The sequence below is a fragment of the Schistocerca gregaria genome, chromosome 4 (genome assembly GCF_023897955.1).
Source record: "Schistocerca gregaria isolate iqSchGreg1 chromosome 4, iqSchGreg1.2, whole genome shotgun sequence".
Taxonomy (NCBI): Eukaryota; Metazoa; Arthropoda; class Insecta; order Orthoptera; family Acrididae; genus Schistocerca; species Schistocerca gregaria.
In genome coordinates, this window is record NC_064923.1 from 26,814,539 (window position 1) to 26,823,372 (window position 8,834).

The following is an 8,834-nucleotide window of genomic DNA, read 5'->3' on the forward strand; positions in this document are numbered from 1 at the left end:
GACAAAGACAACAATATGAAGGACAAAATAAAATTGCCACGAAATATATGAGTCACAACTGGGATGCAATTTGGGAGAATATTAGTTTTAACGGGCTCAATTCAGATGTGGTAACGGCATGGTACAAAGCCGTCAATAATATTGTCAGCACCAACGAGCGGCTTTATAAAATTGGGAAAGCTGAAACCCCCTTATGTCAGAAATGTAAACTAGTTGACACTGTGATTCATAGATTTACGTGTGCTGGAAATCTCAACAATTGGCATTGGCTCAGGAAAAGTCTTGCACTACTGCAACGAACGTCACCCAATTCCATTACTCCTATGGTGCTTTTCAGACCTGAAACTAAATATTACCCGAAAACCAAAAATAATGCAATACACTGGTTAATGGGACAGTTTGTCCATTACATTGTCAATAAAATAGGTGGTGACGACGAAACGGAATTCAAGCTTTTTATGCAAATGGAGTACAGCAACATTCAGCAATATGCAGACCACAGGAAAATGTATGGAAACATGTTGATCATTTTATTCGAACGAATAGGTGTTGGTTAAAGCGCACAGTCTAACACTAAATGTACTATTTTAGGGGTAATGAAGAAGTGAAGTATGAATCTACGTTCAAGATGAAGGAAATGCCTCTTCTTTTATCCATTCATGTTACGTCTGCCCCCCAATAAGTGTCGCATAAATGCTCGCTGTATATTGCAGTATAATCACATGTTTCTTACTCGAATGTCTGTTGACTCAAAACTCGAATGACGGCTTTGCAATGAGATCTCACCCCCACATATCGTACAACCAGTGCTCCATACCACTATAAAGAGAGCAGGCGAAAAATAAAAAAAAAGTGGCACATCACTGGTCTAGTAAACCAGGGGTCATGAGTTCGATCCTCACAGGAGGCAGACGAATTTTGGATATCAGGTGCGGGTCGTGGCCTTATAGCAAACAGTATCTGGGATGACGAACAATTAGTGAGAGGCGCTTTATTAAGAATTACTGTCAGATGTTATTAAGGCGAATGGCGCAGATAAGGCATTTGCCAAAGCGGTACAGCATAAGGTAGTACAGGACAGTCTGAAATATATTTTATAGATGTATTTCTCACATATATCAGAGCCTTCCGCGGTCGTCGTCTTCGTCGTCGTCGTCGTCGTCGTCGTCGTCGCCGCCGCCGCCGCCACTTCTGCAGAAGTAGCAAACGGACATCGTAGCAAATGCGGCGAGGGACGCCCTGCCTTACATTTCCGAATGCACAAAGTGTGTGGTTTAGTTTCCCAGTCTATATTTGGTAGGTCTCGTAGCAGGTTGAATGTATCAAATGGGTGGGAAAGAGCAAGGGGGAGCGTCTGTGTAGAACGAAAACACAACTCCTCAGTGGTGTGAGCGTTTTGAGATGAGTCGTATATAAGTTCCACTTGTTTGTCAGTGACCGTGTGGCCTAATGGATAAGGCTTCGGACTTCGTATCCGAAGATTGCGTGTTTGATTCCTCTCTCGGTCGTGTTTTTCCAGATCTGAAAAAGAAACATACCGTTTTAGTGTAGCACTTGAGCAGTACGAAACCGTGTGAATGTTGCTGTTGACCATTTTCTGCTTGGAGATGCTCTTGAGCTTGAAACACGCACAACAAGACCGGTGTTAACTAGCGAATTGGTTTGCATATTGCCGTCGCCGCGAGTTTTTGACTGGCACTTGCACATCTAAAATAACGTCTGAAAGTAACTCGTTCGGCTTATGAGTCACATCAAGTATGTGTGTTAATTTTGACGAAAATAGCTCTGCAGGTTGTCATGCAATTCTGTTACCTCTCAGAAATGATTATGAAATAAAAGTGAACTACGTGACGAGTGTGACGTTAGGAAAACATTAGGCAACATGGAGAGGTTCTGTATGGGACTAATCAACCCAAACGAGTACTGTGTGACGTGCTAACCGGCATATACTCACGGAGGCAGCGCGGCCAGCTCAGTCGGTAGGGCATCAGGCTCTTAATCCCAGGGTCGTGGGTTCGAGCCCCACATGGGGAGGAACGGAATTTTGTTCCTCTGCAGATGTAACTTGCCGTTTTTCTGATTAACGTGATGTAATGGAAATAGCAACTTTAAACTTTGCCTACGTCTCCGTCAGTCGCAAGGAAACTGTATTTGAAGGTGAAGGTGATTTTGTAGACATGTGTGAAAGACATGTTCTGAAATGCAAGTCGTGTTATTTGGAGAGCACTTCGTTTATGTGTCAGATGTGTAGCCAAGCAGTAATGGGTCGCCATAGCTGCAAATATTAGACGGTAATATGAAGTGTTGTCAGCTGAAGTCTGATGATCCAGACGACCGTAAGGATGAAGTACGCAAAAGTACCGCTAGGCCGCAACTCTTTAGCTCAGTGGCAGGGCACTGGTCTAGTAAACCAAGGGTCTTGAGTTCGATCCTCACAGGAGGCTGCCGAATTTTGGATATCAGTTGCGCGTCGTGGCCTTATAGCAAACAGTATCTGGGATGACGAACAATTAGCGAGAGGAGTTTTATTAACAATTACTCTCAGATGTGATTAAGGCGAATGGCGCAGATAAAGCATTTGCCAAAGCGGTACAGCATAAGGTGGGACAGGACAGTCTGAAATATATTTTATAGATATATTCCTCACATATCTCAGAGCCTTCCGCGGTCGTCGTCGTCGTCGTCGTCGTCGTCGTCGCCGCCACTTCTGCAGAAGTAGCAAATGGCCATCGTAGCAAATGCGGCGAGGGACGCCCTGCCTTACATTTCCGAATGCACAAAGTGTGTGGTTTAGTTTCCCAGTCTATATTTGGTAGGTCTCGTAGCAGGTTGAATGTATCAAATGGGTGGGAAAGAGCAAGGGGCAGCGTATGTGTAGAACGAAAACACAACTCCTCAGTGATGTGAGCGTTTTGAGATGACTCGTATATAAGTTCCACTTGTTTGTCAGTGACCGTGTGGCCTAATGGATAAGGCTTCGGACTTCGTATCCGAAGATTGCGTGTTTGATTCCTCTCACGGTCGTGTTTTTCCAGATCTGAAAAAGAAACATACCGTTTTAGTGTAGCACTTGAGCAGTACGAAACCGTGTGAATGTTGCTGTTGACCATTTTCTGCTTGGAGATGCTCTTGAGCTTGAAACACACACAACAAGACCGGTGTTAACTAGCGAATTGGTTTGCATATTGCCGTCGCCGCGTGTTTTTGACTGGCACTTGCACATCTAAAATAACGTCTGAAAGTAACTCGGTCGGCTTATGAGTCACATCAAGTATGTGTGTTAATTTTGACGAAACCAGCTCTGCAGGTTGTCATGCAATTCTGTTACCTCTGAGAAATGACTATGAAATAAAAGTGAACTACGTGACGAGTGTGACGTTAGGAAAACATTAGGCAACATGGAGAGGTTCTGTATGGGACCAATCAACCCAAACGAGTACGTTGTGACGTGCTAACCGGCATATACTCACCGAGGCAGCGCGGCCAGCTCAGCCGGTAGAGCATTAGGCTCTTAATCCCAGGGTCGTGGGTGAGACCCCCACGGGGGGAGGAACGGAATTTTGTTCCTCTGCAGATGTAACTTGCCGTTTTTCTGATTAACGTGATGTAATGGAAATAGCAACTTTAAACTTTGCCTACGTCTCCGTCAGTCGCAAGGAAACTGTATTTGAAGGTGAAGGTGATTTTGTAGACATGTGTGAAAGACATGTTCTGAAATGCAAGTGGTGTTATTTGGAGAGCACTTCGTTTACGTGTCAGATGTGTAGCCAAGCAGTAATAGGTCGCCATAGCTGCAAATATTAGACAGTAATATGAAGTGTTGTCAGCTGAAGTCTGATGATCCAGACGACCGTAAGGATGAAGTACGCAAAAGTACCGCTAGGCCGCGCCTCTTTAGCTCAGTGGCAGAGCACTGGTCTAGTAAACCAGGGGTCGTGAGTTCGATCCTCACAGGAGGCAGACGAATTTTGGATATCAGTTGCGCGTCGTGGCCTTATAGCAAACAGTATCTGGGATGACGAACAATTAGCGAGAGGCGTTTTATTAAGAATTACTCTCAGATGTGATTAAGGCGAATGGCGCAGATAAAGCATTTGCCAAAGCATTACAGCATAAGGTGGGACAGGACAGTCTGAAATATATTTTATAGATGTATTTCTCACATACCTCAGGGCCTTCCGCGGTCGTCGTCGATGTCGTCGTCGTAGCCGCCGCCGCCACTTCTGCAGAAGTAGCAAACGGACATCGTAGCAAATGCGGCGAGGGACGCCCTGCCTTACATTTCCGAATGCACAAAGTGTGTGGTTTAGTTTCCCAGTCTATATTCGGTAGGTCTCGTAGCACGTTGAATGTATCAAATGGGTGGGAAAGAGCAAGGGGCAGCGTCTGTGTAGAACGAAAACACAACTCCTCAGTGGTGTGAGCGTTTTGAGATGAGTCGAATATAAGTTCCACTTGTTTGTCAGTGACCGTGTGGCCTAATGGATAAGGCTTCGGACTTGGTATCCGAAGATTGCGTGTTTGATTCCTCTCACGGTCGTGTTTTTCCAGATCTGAAAAGGAAACATACCGTTTTAGTGTAGCACTTGAGCAGTACGAAACCGTGTGAATGTTGCTGTTGACCATTTTCTGCTTGGAGATGCTCTTGAGCTTGAAACACGCACAACAAGACCGGTGTTAACTAGCAAATTGGTTTGCATATTGCTGTCGCCGCGTGTTTTTGACTGGCACTTGCACATCTAAAATAACGTCTGAAAGTAACTCGTTCGGCTTATGAGTCACATCAAGTATGTGTGTTAATTTTGACGAAACTAGCTCTCCAGGTTGTCATGCAATTCTGTTACCTCTCAGAAATGATTAAGAAATAAAACTGAACTACGTGACGATTGTGACGTTAGGAAAACATTAGGCAACATGGAGAGGTTCTGTATGGGACCAATGAACCCAAACGAGTACTGTGTGACGTGCTAACCGGCATATACTCACCGAGGCAGCGCGGCCAGCTTAGTCGGTAGAGCATAAGGCTCTTAATCCCAGGGTCGTGGGTTCGAGCCCCTTTCGGGGAGGAACGGAATTTTGTTCCTCTGCAGATGTAACTTACCGTTTTTCTGATTAACGTGATGTAATGGAAATAGCAACTTTAAACTTTGCCTACGTCTCCGTCAGTCGCAAGGAAACTGTAGTTGAAGGTGAAGGTGATTTTGTAGACATGTGTGAAAGACATGTTCTGAAATGCAACTGATGTTATTTGGAGAGCCCTTCCTTTACGTGTCAGATGTGTAGCCAAGCAGTAATGGGTCGCCATAGCTGCAAATATTAGAAGGTGATATGAAGTGTTGTCAGCTGAAGTCTGATGATCCAGACGACCGTAAGGATGAAGTACGCAAAAGTACCGCTAGGCCGCAACTCTTTAGCTCAGTGGCAGGGCACTGTTCTAGTAAACCAAGGGTCTTGAGTTCGATCCTCACAGGAGGCTGCCGAATTTTGGATATCAGTTGCGCGTCGTGGCCTTATAGCAAACAGTATCTGGGATGACGATCAATTAGCGAGAGGCGTTTTATTAAGAATTACTCTCAGATGTGATTAAGGCGAATGGCGCAGATAAAGCATTTGCCAAAGAGGTACAGCATAAGGTGGGACAGGACAGTCTGATATATTTTTTATAGATGTATTTCTCACATATCTCAGAGCCTTCCGCGGTCGTCGTCGTCGTTGTCGTCGCCGCCGCCACTTCTGCAGAAGTAACAAATGGCCATCGTAGCAAATGCGGCGAGGGACGCCCTGCCTTACATTTCCGAATGCACAAAGTGTGTGGTTTAGTTTCCCAGTCTATATTTGGTAGGTCTCGTAGCAGGTTGAATGTATCAAATGGGTGGGAAAGAGCAAGGGGCAGCGTCTGTGTAGAACGAAAATACAACTCCTCAGTGATGTGAGCGTTTTGAGAAGAGTCGTATATAAGTTCCACTTGTTTGTCAGTGACCGTGTGGCCTAATGGATAAGGCTTCGGACTTGGTATCTGAAGATTGCGTGTTTGATTCCTCTCACGGTCGTGTTTTTCCAGATCTGAAAAAGAAACATACCGTTTTAGTGTAGCACTTGAGCAGTACGAAACCGTGTGAATGTTGCTGTTGACCATTTTCTGCTTGGAGATGCTCTTGAGCTTGAAACACGCACAACAAGACCGGTGTTAACTAGCGAATTGGTTTGCATATTGCTGTCGCCGCGTGTTTTTGACTGGCACTTGCACATCTAAAATAACGTCTGAAAGTAACTCGTTCGGCTTATGAGTCACATCAAGTATGTGTGTTAATTTTGACGAAACTAGCTCTGCAGGTTGTCATGCAATTCTGTTACCTCTCAGAAATGATTATGAAATAAAAGTGAACTACGTGACGAGTGTGACGTTAGGAAAACATTAGGCAACATGGAGAGGTTCTGTATGGGACCAATCAACCCAAACGAGTACTGTGTGACGTGCTAACCGGCATATACTCACCGAGGCAGCGCGGCCAGCTTAGTCGGTAGAGCATAAGGCTCTTAATCCCAGGGTCGTGGGTTCGAGCCCCTTTCGGGGTGGAACGGAATTTTGTTCCTCTGCAGAGGTAACTTACCGTTTTTCTGATTAACGTGATGTAATGGAAATAGCAACTTTAAACGTTGCCTACGTCTCCGTCAGTCGCTACGAAACTGTATTTGAAGGTGAAGGTGATTTTGTAGACATGTGTGAAAGACATGTTCTGAAATGCAAGTGGTGTTATTTGGAGAGCACTTCGTTTACGTGTCAGATGTGTAGCCAAGCAGTAATAGGTCGCCATAGCTGCAAATATTAGACGGTAATATGAAGTGTTGTCAGCTGAAGTCTGATGATCCAGACGACCGTAAGGATGAAGTACGCAAAAGTACCGCTAGGCCGCGCCCCTTTAGCTCAGTGGCAGAGCACTGGTCTAGTAAACCAGGGGTCGTGAGTTCGATCCTCACAGGAGGCAGACGAATTTTGGATATCAGTTACGCGTCGTGGCCTTATAGCAAACAGTATATGGGATGACGAACAATTAGCGAGAGGCGTTTTATTAAGAATTACTCTCAGATGTGATTAAGGCGAATGGCGCACATAAAGCATTTGCCAAAGCGGTACAGCATAAGGTGGGACTCGGCTGTCTGAAATATATTTTATAGTTGTATTTCTCACATATCTTAGAGCCTTCCGCGGTCGTCGTCGATGTCGTCGTCGTCTCCGCCGCCGCCACTTCTGCAGAAGTAGCAAATGGACATCGTAGCAAATGCGGCGAGGGACGCCCTGCCTTACATTTCCGAATGCACAAAGTGTGTGGTTTAGTTTCCCAGTCTATATTTGGTAGGTCTCGTAGCAGGTTGAATGTATCAAATGGGTGGGAAAGAGCAAGGGGCAGCGTCTGTGTAGAACGAAAACACAACTCCTCAGTGGTGTGAGCGTTTTGAGATGAGTCGTATATAAGTTCCACTTGTTTGTCAGTGACCGTGTGGCCTAATGGATAAGGCTTCGGACTTGGTATCCGAAGATTGCGTGTTTGATTCCTCTCACGGTCGTGTTTTTCCAGATCTGAAAAAGAAACATACCGTTTTAGTGTAGCACTTGAGCAGTACGAAACCGTGTGAATGTTGCTGTTGACCATTTTCTGCTTGGAGATGCTCTTGAGCTTGAAACACGCACAACAAGACCGGTGTTAACTAGCGAATTGGTTTGCATATTGCCGTCGCCGCGTGTTTTTGACTGGCACTTGCACATCTAAAATAACGTCTGAAAGTAACTCGTTCGGCTTATGAGTCACATCAAGTATGTGTGTTAATTTTGACGAAACTAGCTCTGCAGGTTGTCATGCAATTCTGTTACCTCTCAGAAATGATTATGAAATAAAAGTGAACTACGTGACGAGTGTGACGTTAGGAAAACATTAGGCAACATGGAGAGGTTCTGTATGGGACCAATCAACCCAAACAAGTACTGTGTGACGTGCTAACCGGCATATACTCACTGAGGCAGCGCGGCCAGCTCAGTCGTTAGGGCATCAGGCTCTTAATCCCAGGGTCGTGGGTTCGAGCCCCACGTGGGGAGGAACGGAATTTTGTTCCTCTGCAGATGTAACTTGCCGTTTTTCTGATTAACGTGATGTAATGGAAATAGCAACTTTAAACTTTGCCTTCGTCTCCGTCAGTCGCAAGGAAACTGTATTTGAAGGTGAAGGTGATTTTGTAGACATGTGTGAAAGACATGTTCTGAAATGCAACTGATGTTATTTGGAGAGCCCTTCCTTTACGTGTCAGATGTGTAGCCAAGCAGTAATGGGTCGCCATAGCTGCAAATATTAGAAGGTGATATGAAGTGTTGTCAGCTGAAGTCTGATGATCCAGACGACCGTAAGGATGAAGTACGCAAAAGTACCGCTAGGCCGCAACTCTTTAGCTCAGTGGCAGGGCACTGGTCTAGTAAACCAAGGGTCTTGAGTTCGATCCTCACAGGAGGCTGACGAATTTTGGATATCAGTTGCGCCTCGTGGCCTTATAGCAAACAGTATCTGGGATGACGAACAATTAGCGAGAGGCGTTTTATTAAGAATTACTCTCAGATGTGATTAAGGCGAATGGCGCAGATAAAGCATTTGCCAAAGCGGTACAGCATAAGGTGGGACAGGACAGTCTGAAATACATTTTATAGATGTATTTCTCACATATCTCAGAGCCTTCCGAGGTCGTCGTCGATGTCGTCGTCGTCGCCGCCACTTCTGCAGAAGTAGCAAATGGCCATCGTAGCAAATGCGGCGAGGGACGCCCTGCCTTACATTTCCGAATGCACAAAG

General features: G+C 45.3%; 2 non-coding genes across 2 annotated transcripts; both read left to right on the forward strand.

The window, feature by feature from the left end:
- Positions 1–3,888: 3,888 nt before the first annotated feature.
- Positions 3,889–3,960, forward strand: Trnat-agu (transfer RNA threonine (anticodon AGU)). Its single transcript has one exon. It is a non-coding gene; the product is annotated as a tRNA-Thr (tRNA).
- Positions 3,961–6,914: 2,954 nt separating this feature from the next.
- On the forward strand, positions 6,915–6,986 carry Trnat-agu (transfer RNA threonine (anticodon AGU)). The gene has a single exon. It is a non-coding gene; the product is annotated as a tRNA-Thr (tRNA).
- Positions 6,987–8,834: the final 1,848 nt, after the last annotated feature.